General features: G+C 31.4%; 1 protein-coding gene across 1 annotated transcript in view; it reads right to left on the minus strand.

Annotated features, from left to right (window-relative positions):
• hrg (poly(A) polymerase hiiragi) overlaps positions 1-16,268 on the minus strand; it is a 123,546-nt gene that overhangs the window by 96,612 nt on the left and 10,666 nt on the right. The window contains exon 2 of the mRNA XM_011066822.2: positions 765-819. The gene's annotated coding sequence lies outside the window, so the exon portion shown is untranslated. The remainder of the gene's footprint in view (positions 1-764; positions 820-16,268) is intronic.

The following is a 16,268-nucleotide window of genomic DNA, read 5'->3' on the forward strand; positions in this document are numbered from 1 at the left end:
GCATTTCGCGGATTATCTCCGTGTTCAAATCCATTCTTAGAATGCCAACGTTTCGTGAACATTGTAGTTCATTTTATGATGAATAACAGGATGCTCCTCGTGAAACGCATAATTTCTGTATAGAAAGTGCCGTGGAAGCCTCAAGAGTATTATAAAATGTACGAATTTAATCTAAAAGTTTAACATATGTCTTGTGTAACTTTCTTTATATTACTTAGCTTTACGTGATGTTTGAGACATAATTTATCTTGTATATTTATTTAAGAAATATTTATAATAAATGTTTAGGGAGAAAACGAATTTTTGATTGTTTTCAATGACAATTCATCACAAAATATGTATAAATAAAATATTAAATATATTATGCAACAAGATTTGAGAATTTGTATACAAATTTAATTTGCGTTTATTATTTCATAATATTTTTGCGAAGATTATTTTGCTTCGCAATGCTTTTGTAAAAACTGTCGTTGCAATATAAAAATCGCTTTGTCTCGTAATGTGCTTGTCACTGTAAAGTGCAATTTTGTAACTTTTTTGCAAGCGTCATTTAATGTAAATTGTAATCTCGAGATATACATATAAAAAATTGTAGTATAAAATTGCGAAGTAATTTGCAAACAATAATCGATTTATACCGTTGTCCCGCTCGACTTTTTATGCAAAAGATCTGCATGTAATTTACACATAAATAAGTTGCACTAATTGCAGAAATACCGATTTCGGCAAAGAAAAATATCATCTATACCATAAATTCTACTTACCAACGACTCAAAACCATACCACCAACTCAAAATCAACCACATCCTGCATTTAGAACTGAAACAAAATATAATTATCAATCGGACTTGGGTCAAACAAATAAATATAAATTTTTTTCTTATAAAAATCAAAATATCATGTTAATATTTGCAAAAATTTATAAAATAAAGTTTGTATACTAAATTTCATTTAACCTTTTGAGAACTGAAGCTTTCTAACAAAGTCTTATAAAAGCTCTTGCTTTCTAAGGGTTTCTAAAATTCAAACTTCAAAAATAATCCGATTGACGTAAAACTCATTTCCTTTATCGATAATGATCTAAATTATTTTAAATACATTATCGCTTATTATTATTCAAACGACAGATATTTTATATTTTACTCTAATTTTAAAAGGTAAATAAATATTATAATAGCCCATACTGTTGTTAACACAGATAATACTTTGTTAGCATAATTGTTACTGTTTTATTATGTATATTGATTGTAATTATACGTATTCTAAATTTTAATTATTAAAGCAAAATCCCAATAATTAAATCGATTCGAGAATAGTTGGAGATAAATAAACGTCGTTCATTAATTAATATTTTAGAATATGTATAGTTACAATAAATATACTAACAAGAGCGACGTCAATTATTAATAAAGTATTATTTATGTTAACAATAGTATGCAACACTTACATTTTGAAAATCAAAATAATATAATTGAAAATATATAACATCGTCCGAATAATTATAAATAGCAGTATATATATATATATATATATATATATATTCATTATTGTCAGTTAATCATTATACTATATTTTGATTTTTATAATTATCTTTTTACAGAAATCTTTTTAATGAATGTAAAAACTGAATTCTAGAACAATTGTACAGCGTCAAAATGCTCCGAAAAAAAAAACACGTCCGAGTAAAAAACTTCCAGGGATCAAAGAAAAGATGCTTTCTATCGTTTATTATTCAAAGTTTTTAGTTTTTTTTTACCATTTCTACTTCGTATCTATTTTATAAATTGCATTTTATTAAAATATCAGTCAAGCATTATAATTATAATGTATATTGTAATGTATTACAATAGTATAATAATAAAATATTTACTATTTTATTCCGTTATAATTAAGTTATAATATATAAATTGAATAATTTAAGAATGTATCAGATGTATAATCTCTGCAAAAAGTAATTGGAAATTTAATAGATTTTCATATAAAAATGAATGTTATATATACATGTAAAACTGTCCGATAAGATTTATATTTATATTTAATAATACAATTTTACAATTTTAATGAAAACTTCCTCATTTTATCTTCATAATTTTTAAAAATCATGTCTATTTCTTATTAAAACAATTTTTGATAAATAGTTCTAAATAGTTTTAAATAGTACTAAAACCGTCTAATTTTCTATTTGATTTTCAAATACAATCAATAAAAAAATCTGTAATTTATTTGTAATTTTATCATTTTGATAAAAAATACGTTTAATACATTCTTAACCATATAATACTATTTCGATTAAGAAGTGGTATTATAAGAAATTGTTTTGTTGAGTATTTCGTTAAATGCACAAGCACGTTTTATTGCTGTTACATGTCCGCTTTTGACATTTAGCGTTACGATACGATGTATTCAACCTTGACGTGACTTTGACCAAATACGCACATGCAATGCTCTACAGTACCGAAGAGCGTTCTACATTTGGCCGAGTCGAAATGGATGGATGGTTATGATCTGCGCACTTCTTTTATACGAATCTTCCTCCTTACAAACTCGCGATAAAAAAATAGAAAACAAATGTACGTAATAAATTTGGAACCAATTTATTAATTTATTATAGGAAATACTAAATTTGTTTTATAGGAAAATTTATTAAATGTATACATAAATAGAAATTAAGTACAAAAAGTGCAAAAATTTATTGTTATAAAAATTTACTAAAAAGAGACGTGTTTACATATATACAAATAAATATAGCTTAACATAGAATTTACAAAAAGTGTAAAGATTTAAATATTTATAAATCATCATTGAATCGTTTCACGAATCAAATATATTTTAATAATTATATATAACTTTTGAAAAAGAGAGAAAATTATAAATAAAGATTGCAATCAGAAATATAGTTACATTTAAACTTAATAACGATCACGAATACCAGTCTCTTAGCCTAGTTCCACCGCTATAAGATTAACTTTAATCTCAGTTCAATTTACTTTTTATCTTTTTCTAATTTTAAGAATTAGAAAAAGATAAACAGTAAGTTAAACTGAGATTAAAGTTAATTTTAATTTTACAATATTGGAACCAGGCTTATTCTTGCTTTCATTAATGGTTATCGGGTACACGAGTTTCGAATATGCCTTTGTCTAACGGATTGTATGGCAATGTCCGTATCATGAGAGAGACAGTCGTACAGCGAATTGCTTGCAATAATGTCAGATACACTCGTCTAACTTCTCGATACGTCGAATTCTGCCAACCCTTGGGAGACGTTTGAGAACCCGATACGCTCAACCTATCTGCTCGATTAAAGAAATCGATTCCTTATCCCTTGGCGTTGCTGAAAAGACCATATGAGGATAGGAATGGCAAAGTCAGTTTCAAAGTTTTACTCTTTTCACGTATTTCAATCACTACCGTTTGTAAAAAGTTTAACGTGAAATGATAATGTTCAGAACTGTTCTTACATTAGAAAGTAGATGTAAAATAGATGTTAATAATAGATATTAATAATTACTGAATTTATTATAAAATTGATAATAAAATAGAGGTAATAAAATAGAATTATAATATAAAACATAAAAAAAATTTAAAAACTTTACCAAGATTTTTAATTAAAATATTAATATTATTTTTAAAGTATACATTTTTTATTATATAATATATTTCATTTTTTAATTGTATTGACAGATTAAACTAATTTAAAGTATAGTCTGTTTGCAAAAATAAAATAGGAATCAAAATACAGAGAAAGAGAGAATACTTATTTTTGTGATATTTATTAAGATTACATTTTGAAAAACCACTACTAAAATACGTTTGAATACTGATTATCGAGATATAGAAACGATGAGATATGTATCCAAATACATTGCTGTCTTTAAACTATCTCAGAATTCCGCGAGAGCAATCCGCGATGGCCGCTTGAAAATATCTGTTTTCCAATAATCTTCCAGTAACATAACCGCGTTTACCTTCTATCGCTTTTACGAGTGCCAGTTTTTCGTAGAGACTTCTCATGCTGTCACAGAAAAGAAATCGGCGCTTTTCGTGCTTATCGCGTGTGTGCACACACTTCAATGCACTACACGCAGAAAAGAAATCTGTACGATTCACGTATACTAGAAACAAGATATAATTGTTCCTTTTGTACTTGTTTTCTAAAAATTCGAACTTTGAAATTTTCCTTTCTTTCTCTATCTCTCTTTTCCTTTCTTTCAATATTTTTCATAGTTGAAAATTTCTAAAAATTAAATTAACTTCAATATTCCATCTTTGGATTTTATGTCATGATCAGTTATGGGTTAATAAGCGGACTTAATTAATAAATCTAATATGTAAATTCATACCTAGACTGATAATAACATCGTTTATATAACGATAATTTTATTTATAGATAACGATCTTCCAGCATATGATCCGTGAGCATTATTCATTGTCAACCGGTCAGTTATCTCGCGTATCATGTGCGAATTGATTAGTTGGATAATGTGCTCTTATCGTGTATCATCTTAACCTCTCAGGGTGTGGTATGTTTCTGTGCAGATGAAATTACGTGCAAACATTAATCATCTAGCAGCCGGACATTTCTGTGATAGTATTCTGAGGTCGGCACTTGTCACGAGCTCATTGTCATCACAGAAAACAGTCAATAATATCATTGATTTCCTATCTGTTAGTATTAAGACTAAAAATATATCATAAAGAATAACAATTTGTGAGACAGACTATTACTTTGATAGACACGTAGTCTGCTAAATGTGTTCCAATATAATTTGAAGTTTCTGTCTTCCGTTAATCTTCTCACACTTTAATCCTTTCAATGTCGACCCACTTTCCTTTTGCAACTCAGCTTCTTTTTGCATATCCAACTTCCTTTTACAACTCAACTTCTTTTTGCAGAGCTTATAGTTTTATAATATAAGTTATTTACAGATTTTATGGTTATTTAATTGTATTAATTTTCCGAGCTAATGTATTATAAATTTTATATTCACAACAATTATTCAATATTATATATATTATTACATTTATATGAAATAATACTTAATTACTTAATTATTTTTATTAATTGCAGATTTTCAAGATTATTACATATTAAGACAATATACGATACATAAAATTGTAAAAATAATTTAAAGTCATCAAAGCGTAAAGTTATATTGTGCGAAAAGTCTTTCGTAATTTTGACGTATTATCAAAAAAAGTTTATATAGAGTTTTTTAAGCGCCGAACTTTTGTCGTCGGTCTCTCTAAATCGTTAGCTTGCTTATGGGTTTCCTCCTCCCGGTCGCATTACTTTACTTGGTTAGCATAAATTTGCATTCTTGAACGAAGCAGGCACGGACTCGGGGCGGTCGAACGTCATTCATGTCAAGCCACGACGTAAATGTTGGAAAGTTTGGAGGAAAAGGTTAAATACACTTTTCCTATACACATACACACACACACACACACACACACACACACACACACACACACACACACACACACACACACACATATGCACTTGAGAGGAATCTAGAAAAAACTATACAAATGCACTCAAAATATTAACAGGATTAATCAGATTTAGTTAATCAAATTTAGAGCGTGTCCGAAATCTTAAATATGTGTTTAAAAGTCTCCTCTCTCTTTCTCTCTCTCTTTCTCTCTCTCCCTCCTTTCCTCCTTTTTTTCTATTTTCATGTATCCATCTAATCCATTAATAATAATCATTTAATAAACATTCTATACTAATTTTATTGAACATATTTATTGATCATATTTCATTAAATTATGTAAATTGATATGAAACAATGGTTATTTAAGATAAACATCCCAGTGACCGGATATGTTCGGACACGCACAGAATTTATTATTATTAATTTTAAATTTTATTATAATATTTTATTGTAATATTATAATTTATTATCTATAATTTTATATTAAATTTTATTATAATATTATAATTTAACTGTATTTAAAAAGATTACAATTAAATTATAATATTACATTTAAACAGTATTTGAGATTAATAATAACATAAACAAAAGTTTTTTTTGTGTAAATGTCCAAACATATAGGTACATGTTCGTTCACTCTCTCTCTCTCTCTCCCTCCCTCCCCCCTCTTTCTCTCTCTCTCTCTCTCTCTCTCTCTCTTTAGGATGTTATCTTATATCCTGTAATACACATATCACACACACGCACACGCACACGTGATAATTTTTTAGTTGTATTTAATATTCTATTAACGTAACACACGTCGTTTAGAATTTGTAGCTTATATAATTATCGGTATTGCTCGAATTATCTTCCAAACCATAACTAGAGACGAATGGAAACGTTTCAGAATACGCTAGAAGATTACATTGAAGAAGCAAACGTGTCTCGACGAACAAACTATCTTCCGTAAACCGTAAGTACTCACTTTGCGGCATCAACCCGTCCGCTCGGCCTGGTTGCAGCTCACACTGTGGTTCTAGCACTCAAAAGTAATAGAATCTCCAGTTTCCCTTTGCGCAGATACAAGGAGAAACGTTTCGTATTTGGTGTAGTAAACGGAAGGAATTTATTGCTGCAACGCGGAGGAAACACGTTTTAATGCTTTCGCGTTGCTAGTGTCAAGTAAAAAAATGATTTTAAGATTTCATGGATTGGAAATTCGTTAATAAAATAATCATTAAAATTATTTAAGTAGATACTATAGTTAATCAGACAGATTCTTTTTAAGTCCAGTATCATGATAGAAACAAATTCATTTTATAATTAAAGTTCAATATAATTAAATTATATTGTATATATCAAATTATTCATAATTATTTAAACTTTTTCATTGACTTCTGTTATAGCACTTATCTCTTATGTTTTTAATTAATTACATTTTTTTGAAATTTAACGAATTAAAAAGATATTAACCTCAGGCAGAATTATAATATTCTGTTCAAAACTATATGGAACATATATGTGTATATATATATATATATATATATATATATGTATGTATACGCGAATTTTAATATAAAGGCTTGTAACCTGATAATAATACATTATTATCTCACGAAAGCTACGCTATTGTGCGTTTATGTATATTCGTGTTGCTTTCACGAATCGAAAAGATAGGATGAGATGGAGCTCGAAAGGTAACAATAAGAATAAAAACAGCACAAGTTGCGCATTTTACATTTATTTCAAATGTATTCTCCCGAAGAACTTCGAGGAAGGAAGAAATCGCGATAGAAAAAAGTAATAAAAAATTAAGAAAAAGGACACAGTTTTAGTTTAATATAGTTTTGAAAAAACACATCATTCGTCTTACGAATAATATAATTTAAAGGCGTCTTCGAAATAAATCACATTTTGATAAATAATCGTACATGATTGCGGCAAGCTGTTTCACGCGACAAATTTAAATGCCATGCATTAACGGCGTTCTTCAGGGTAGTAGTAAAAATCGAGAGAATACGAAGTATGTTCGAAGTATCGACAGACGGTGGGGACATATGACCTTATGAATAGAGCTTTACCCTGGGCAAGGTGCGAACGCGTACAACGGAGTGCAGTGACGTGTCAAAAGTCGCACGTGAGATTGATGAGGGTTTCCCGCTGCGCGCTATGGTTTCTCGTCTAGAAAGTCGCACGTATTCGAGTCTTTACGATCGTTACGTGCATGGTACATGTCATCCAACGGGTGTTTGTTTCAAAATACGCGGTCGAGCGTGGACCGAAGTTCGACATTAGACACGAGTTTATCGAGACAGGAGAGGGTATATGCGCGTTTTACGCCTCGGGCTTCGTCGCGGTGACGATGTTGCTTCGTTAATTACAAACTCTCGGATAGGAGGTCACGCACACGAAGGAAGAGAATATTCTGTCGCTCGCATCGAAGTTTCCGTAGGCACGCCTGGCTGACCGGATTGGCGGGTTCAGCTGGGCGCGGACACTCTGTAAATTCTGCCCTAAAGCAGATTTCGTCGATTATCCAGGATGTGCTTCGAGAGGAAGTATGGGGTGCAACAAGTTTTACTACCCTGGCCGACAAGTGTTACCACGGCTTGACAAATTGAGCATAGTATTTCACATTTTATACCATATAAGAAGTGATATCGTAGAAATGAATGAGGTAATTTAACATTGTTATAGCGGGTAATACCGTAATCCTATGCCTTTAATTAAAGTTTAGAGGAGATGATAGGAATACGAGATGGGGGGGGATAACAGAACTTTCTGACCTCGAGATATGTAAATTTGATTTTTTTTTCAAAAAAATATAGATTTAAAGTACGCGAGTAATATATACAAACTATATTTGACTAGCATCAACTAAATAAAGTGAGCATAATGGATGGAATTCAATGATTCATAAAAGATGGACATAATGGATGAAATTTATAAAATTGTAAGTTTAAGTTTATAGGTCAAGAAAACAATGAGTATCTTATATTTTTATCCTCTTTTCTACGATCGTCTACAGTTTCTCTTTGTAACTAAAATATAAATGTGCAGAAGTCATGAATTATCCTTGTGTATCAACAGAATTTATTTCGTTCCGTGTTCTATTCGAATGAAAGAAAGGTACAAGCTATAATTTTTCCATCTTTATAAATAAAGATTTGCAGAAATACTTAACACAAAAATCGGTTACTTTGTCATAACATTTTTGTTATATATTTTCTCCGTATATTTGTAATTGTAAATAAACAATGTAAAAAAAAAACGTAAAATTTTGGCAAAAATATTCCTGATGTTTTCTAAAACATTATTATAGCTTCTGAAACGTTATTACCGATATAAACCGCTCTTCCGTTCGCATATTCTTGCCACAGCTTATTTCTAAATCTAAACACGCTTGCGAGTAAAGTGCTCTCCGTCGCAGTCAGGAGATAAGTCGATGGTAGCCAATATTCAAATCAGTTGGCAACCATTTCCCGATCTAATCCCAATGTCGAGGATGGTACAGTACGAGCGCGGGATCACGAAAACGCACCTGGCAATAACCAACCGGCCGTGCGGCAGGTTCGATTTATCGGTTTTGGATAACCTGGTGACATTTACCAACGCGAGTTGTAAATCATACCGTCGCGCGGCTTGACGTATTCGCCGATATACAGAAAAGGGAGGACGATACCGGCATCCTCGCGATGCCATTGAGCTAGTAGATTAAAGGGTTCGCCGATTTCGAATGGATTCGTCTTCTATCCTCTCCTTTGCGGAGAGTGCTTTAAGTCGTCGTAAAATATCGCACGATTTATTCGAAGCAAGCGTGCTTCTGACTGCCGCGGATGCGCGAAATACGCGATGTGAAATCGATGATTATTGACACTTCGCGGGGAAGAACGTTTCTTTATGAAAATGCGTTAAAAATATGGATTATCGATTTGCATGAATTTATTCCTAATGCATGTGATGAATATGCAAGTTTGAATTTTTTTTGTTAAAATATGGATGTACCTACATTAGCTTTTTCAAAAATGATTCCGATTTCGAAAGTAAAAGAAATTCTTTGATTGTGTGGAAAACAAAGAAATTGGTGGGGAAATTGTTACGTATATCTCTATATATATTTACATATAAAAAAAGGATTAATTACAATTTTTACAGTTATCAATATGACATCATTATAGGGTTGAGTAAGTTAATGTTTTCTTTAAACTATTGTAAATTAAGTTAAAGTTAATGGCTTATAAAATTAATAAAATTAAGTTGAAAGTTGAAGGAATAAAGCATTAACTTAATAAAAGTTAAGTTAAAAATTTTAAATTTACTTAAGTTTAAAAAAAAGTTAATTTTGAAAAAAATTATTTTTGAGATCAGAATATCCTAATTTTTCTTAAAATGAGATTACTTTAAATAACCTTTACAAATATAGATTATTAGGCAAATTTAATTTTATATCCACATGTAAGTTACTTATATATTGTATAATAAAAATCACACCATAAGGTGTTTTTGTCAAAATTTTCCAAGAGAGAAGGGTATATGTTTGCATTGTTTCTCTTTTTTAACCTTTAAAATCTAATTAACTTCTGAAATGATTGTTCACGACTTGCATGTTTATGGCTACATCAACTAGATATTTGTTGTACAAAAAATATACGTAAAAATTTAGAAAATGGGTGGATGTGCAACTGTATTCTACAACAATTCTTCATCTAAGACTCATTTCATATTTATATGCTGAAATATAATGTTTGTGATACCTAAAATTAGTGTGATTCAAATATAAGCGGGAATTGACAAAATCTAGCGACTCAATAAAAACTGGCTACTGTATGGTGTGACTTTTATTATAGAGTCTCTCATCATAAAATTATTGAACTTTTTCTAATTAATTCTCTAATGTTTAAGACTTTATAGAAAAAAAATATTACGAAAGATAGAAAAATTTTTAATTTAAAAAAGTTAATAAATTAAAGTTTAAAAGTAATTAAATTAAGTTACAAATTAATGCATTAAAATCAACTAAGTTAAAAGTTATTAACTTTTTAACTTTTTTTTTACTTTTAATGTTTCAATTAGTTACTAACCAACCCTGATTATATATATATATATTAGGTGCGCAACTAAGTTCTCGCTGTTATTTTAATGGCATTTTCATCAAAATAACAGCGAGAACTTAGTTGCGCACCTAATATCATGATGTATTTTGGTAGAATTATAATACAGCATTATTCAAATGTGAATAGATATTATGTAGTTTATGGATTATCTTCATTTGATACATCGTTAAATGCCAACGTTTCGTGAACATTACAGTTTACTTCATTAGGACGAGAAGCAACATGATACTGTGTTATCTGTATATGAGTATCTTTTGCTTGTATGTGAATCATGAGGTTGCTTCTTGCTATGATGAAGTAAATTTCAATATTCACTAAACGTTGGTATTTAACGATGTATCAAGAAATAGAGATAACTCGTAAACCGTGTAACTTTCTTGAAGAAAGTACTCTTGAAAGTCTCAGAAGTATTCGTGAATAAATATGTCTGCCACGTATCTTCTTAGTACAATTTCTTTTTAATATCGACCTACTTATGAGGCTTTTCGTATTCAAACACGTTCGCCTATTTGCAACTTATCTACAAAGTTACGAATTCTGAACCTTCTGCGTGAAGTTCTCGAAATTGCTAAGCTCAAATGCTTATCGATTGGCGGACATAGGTTGAAAATGGAAACCATAATAACGCGCAACAGCTTGAAACCCAAAAATAAAATTATACACATGTCCATTTCTGATACCAATAAAATCAATGACAAATTGCAATTTCTATTTTTGCATTGGGTCCTTAGCTTAATTTAATTTCGGTAAGATAATAATAATTATATTAAATAATTCTACTCGATCATTAATTATTTTCATGTAAAAAGTAAATTTAAGTCTAAAGGATTATATTTATTCTGAGAAAAAATATATACTCATACATTATCGATAAATGCACATATTTGCATCACTATTTTTCATTTTACAATTTATTTTTAGTAAAACATCTATTTTATTTGATCGTGTATGATGTAGGCGTAATGTAAAATGGAAACTGAACGATTCAAAGACGACGAATAGAATGCACAATCTTTTCTTAAGAACGCGCAGAGTTCCTTCTGCGTGACATGCATTTATGTCAGTCACCGCGCAAAAGATTTATTTTCAGCTTTCCACCGAGAGTCGTTCCGCTAACTTCACCGAAGAGTGGCTACCATTTTTCGAATATTTTGAAAGCGTTTGTTTTGGAACGCATGCATGTACGACATAATTCGTCATTGCAAATCAATCGTGCGTATTTTTACAGTTCGTTATTTCTAAATATTGCATGTTAAATATGAATTACACAAGCTGGAAATTTTTGATATTCCTATTTATATTTTTGTAAAATAATGTGTTAATGTTTTATTTTCAAGATTTCACATTAATATTTTTGGATATGCCGATTTTAATTGTACAAAGTTATATATATTTAGTGTGTACTATGCGTATAATATATTATATTGCATTATATATTATATTATTACATACAGTGACTGTATTAAAATTGTGTCTAAATTAAATGTTATTACTTCGCAATAAGTAAACTGAATAAAATAAATGAAATATCATTTTGTAAGGGAAATTTGTCAATTTCATTTGAGCCGTTGTACAAGTCAATTTATGAGTGCAGCATAAACGTATTAACCAACATCGAAGGAAAAGAATTAAAAAAAAATTATTTTGAAAGAAATTATTTTTAAAAAAGTATTATTAACGTGAATAAATAAAGAGAATTTTATTAGAAAACTTTTGTAATTGGTACTTTTATAATTGGCACTTTTTGAGGTTCCCTTAAGAGTGTATTTTTAGAAACTCTTTTTAGATGTATATATATATATATATATATATATATTATATATACTGCGACATACGTCTCTATATAATTTTTGCTTCTACTGTAGAAGCACTCAGTAAGAAATATCTTTCTTTCGATAGTTAATGCGTTGGCTGACATTTATAAACTAGCTTGTACAATGCTCAAATTAAATTGACAAGTTTCCCTTGCAAAATGACGTTTCATTTGTTTTGCTCAATTTTATGTTGCGAAGTCATAACTTTTAAGTTTAGACACAATCTTAACGGTCACTCTCTCTGTACATATAACTATATAATATAATGTAATATATTACGTAAAATAAAGAATACAACATAAAATTGTAATTTTTATAGTTTCCGAATTTCTTTTAAATATTTGCGCTTTTTATATTCTAAGAAATGTTAAAATTTACATGACAAAAATATGCACTTCATCGGTTATGGTTTCAATGTGCCGGTTTTGGGAGAGCCGGATGCTTTATACGATAGCGGTTTTACTGAATATGAGTTTAGTCGAGCTGACACTGTATCTCTGGACAATGTCAAAGGGCCTTGTAACATTTTTGAACGGCGCAGCCTATGTCGCGATTAAAAAAGCGTCTCTTGTTCGGGCGCGGCTCTGGTAACCGAGATAACCGAAGTCACTAACGAGAGCTGTTGCTTTTATGGAAATCTTAAGGGTTGCCGATCTTGTTAGTCTAAATTCTGACATCTCATATGACGCAGAAATCTCTCTCTCTTTCTCTCTCCGTTTTTTTTATATGATCCGCAAGATGATCCGCTGTTTTATGGGTTGACAAGATAAATTGATACGTCAGCCTGAATGTTTCTCTTCGAACACTTGTAACGTTCGCTGGTTGTTTTTAACGCTTGTCGCGCTTCAAAGCGAGACGAAACGCCGAAGATGAAGATTCTCTGTGTCTCATAAAGCGATCATTACAGCTGTTAGTGGACAGAATAAACATCAGACATTTCATTCGCGAGCTCCTTAGTTTAAGTACACTGGCCCTAGAAGCAGTGCGACGCGGAATTATTGATCGGAGGTATTTTGATCCTCGTTACCATGCAGGAATGCTCTCGCCTTCTCACCATCTCCTGTCTCTCCGCGTCAGAATACTTGTGAATAATTCGCAACGCTGGAAGAGAGAAAGAGAAAGCGAGAGAGGCAGAGAGAGAGAGAGAGAGAGAGAGAGAGAGAGAGAGAGAGAGAAGGGAGAAGCGACGTCTCCTCTGCAGTTGGTAACCGAGATTAAACCGCATCCGCGGTAACCGCGAAACGAATCCTCGCGAGAATCGCGGCCTTTCAAATTGGAATGCATGCTGTCGCGTTCGATGCAAACGTAATACTCGCTCGCATCACCGATGGTAACTAGAATACCCAATACATCGTCACTGCTGCTGTCACTGCCGTCGACTATCGTTAAAGTGACCTTGTTAAACTCAAATTAAATTCGTTAATTTTTTATTTCTTGTGCATTTCTCGCCCGGGATTACAGAGCGCCCGTTTAACTTATCATTTAACCGTATCTCGTATTCTGCAGCCCGCCTTCGTCCCATGAATACTTCGACTCAGAAATATCGATTCTATTGATTGTACGATTTATTATGTAATTAAATTGGCAACTATTTGATATCATTATTAGTTTCATATATTAGTTTCATGATAAGCAATTTGAATTGAATTATATTGATGAAATTATACGTGGTTTATATTTAATAACATACATCCAATTCCTGCAATCATTTTAACGTTGGATTATTCAAACAATCGATCTTGCTATTACATACGTATTTACATCGAAATAATTTGTATTACGAGTGAAGATCGATCACAAATGTATATAATTGCATATAAAATTTTGAAGTAGTGAATTTATTTTAAATATAATATAAAAGAAAATAAAATGTTATTAATGAAATTATTATTATAAAAAACAGAGAGACAGGAAAGAGAAATTTTTTATCACAAAAGAAATTCTCAAAATAAAAATACTTATTTATTTCTTTTTAACATTGCAATTTTTCTTAATTTGTAAAGTGTAAAAAAGGCAATTCATGTAAAAATAAAAACTCTATATGTGCAAAAACTAAAAATTCTAAAATAAATACAAATGACAATAGCTGTTACAATAGTTGTATTTATGGAGGAATATTTCTGTTCAATAGAATAAAGGAAACAAATATTCTTTCTATTTTTTCACAAATAAATAAATATAAAAAAAAACGTAACTTAGCCATGCTGTATAATTTTTTATTTTTGATATTTACGAGGATTTGTGCGAATTCTTTAAAAGTTTCGCAAGCCTTGGACAGTACGAAGCTGTTACCGCAGAATAATCTTTGTACGTCGAAGCAGCGAGATATATACGAATCTGCTACATATGTCGCGAGTAGCGCGCTTCAGTAAATACGGCTTACACTTCCCTCGAGACGCGGGCGTTTCCTACCGTTTCTTTTACTTTTCCTTCGCCACCCCGACTCGACGCAATCTGACAAACAAATATATTTCAAACCACCGTCCGCGCGAGGAAGCGGAATGGAGAATTCGATTATACGACGTAGAGGCTGGTGAGAGAGCTGAACAAAAATCGTGTATCGTTCAAGAAATATGTAGAAAACTTCTTCGGCGAAAAGAAAACTTTACGGAGCCGCGATACTAATTTATTTATAAATTCGTTTATGTACAAACCATAGTTTTGCAGCTGCAACTAATTATTTTCTCTCTTTTCCTGCCAGCCCATTTTATATGACGTTGAGATTAGCAACGTGAGATGTTTATTGATCGCTTAACTTTTAAATAGTATGTGCTCTCATTTTCTCGCTCAACCGGCATTACAAATTTTTAAATTCTGCTAGACCTTTTGGTTAATAAAAAAAAGAGGAACGTTTATTCTGTTAACAATTCTTGTAAGTTATTTAATATAAAATGTAATTATTTTATCTATAAAGTAAGAGATAAAATACAATTTGATCATTCATTCTGCAGATAAAACAATATGTAGGTGAGAGTGGGAACTAGATCCGATGCCACCGCATATAGTTAAGCGTTAATTTAATTTCTCGCATTTCTATGAGCGCCGTGCATTATGCATTCGATATAAATCTGGATTGAGAGGATTAACAGTTCCGAAAAGGATTGTTTTATAATTCTGCGGAGGCCACAACGGGCACATGTGTTTCCTATGTGTCGAACGGTTCTTACTGGTACACCCTTTCAGAAATCGATCCACACAAACGCGCACACAAGCCCAACAAACGTTCCCGCGCGGCAGTAATATATCACTCTTTAAGACCTCGCTTCGGGAGGAACCGTGAAATACGACGCACCAGCAACCGCGGCGAGTGTTGCAAGAGGCATTACACGTAGCGACGTCAGGAAAATCTTGACTGGGCTCCCGAGAGAAAATATTTTACTTAGAGCATCCAAGAGGTGCGCCGAGAGCACGCTGCGCGCGTGGAATTTATCGTTCATATTATTACGCATCGGCGCGTCGCGTTGGACATTCTATTCGTGAAAAATTGTATTTTGCTTCAATTTTCAAACTTGTTCGCACATCGATGAGCTGCGAGCCGAATAATAATTACTGTTTGTTTTAATTTTTTCCTGTTTGCGTAAAATTCACACGCACCCGAATAGTTGTGTAATTAAATGCAATTATCACGAATTCTTCATGTCACTGTCGACATGTCGATGAAAATTGTGTATTGCATTGTTTATAATGTTTGTATTCAGTTTACTAGTTCTATAAACAACGCAACAACTCTCCAAAATAATTGCCACTCTCATGGGTAACTCTCGTATTCGCGATTATCGATCGGATACTCACGCGAAAGTATTCAAGTATCAGCGGGTTCTCGAAATTCTCGCCAGTGGTTCACCGCACGGGTCGCAATTCGCACGAGCATTCTCGTTAAGGATGTCCTCTCGACACTTTATACACCGATACGTCCCTCA

The sequence above is a fragment of the Acromyrmex echinatior genome, chromosome 4 (assembly GCF_024713525.1).
Source record: "Acromyrmex echinatior isolate Ae372 chromosome 4, ASM2471352v2, whole genome shotgun sequence".
NCBI classification, from domain to species: Eukaryota; Metazoa; Arthropoda; class Insecta; order Hymenoptera; family Formicidae; genus Acromyrmex; species Acromyrmex echinatior.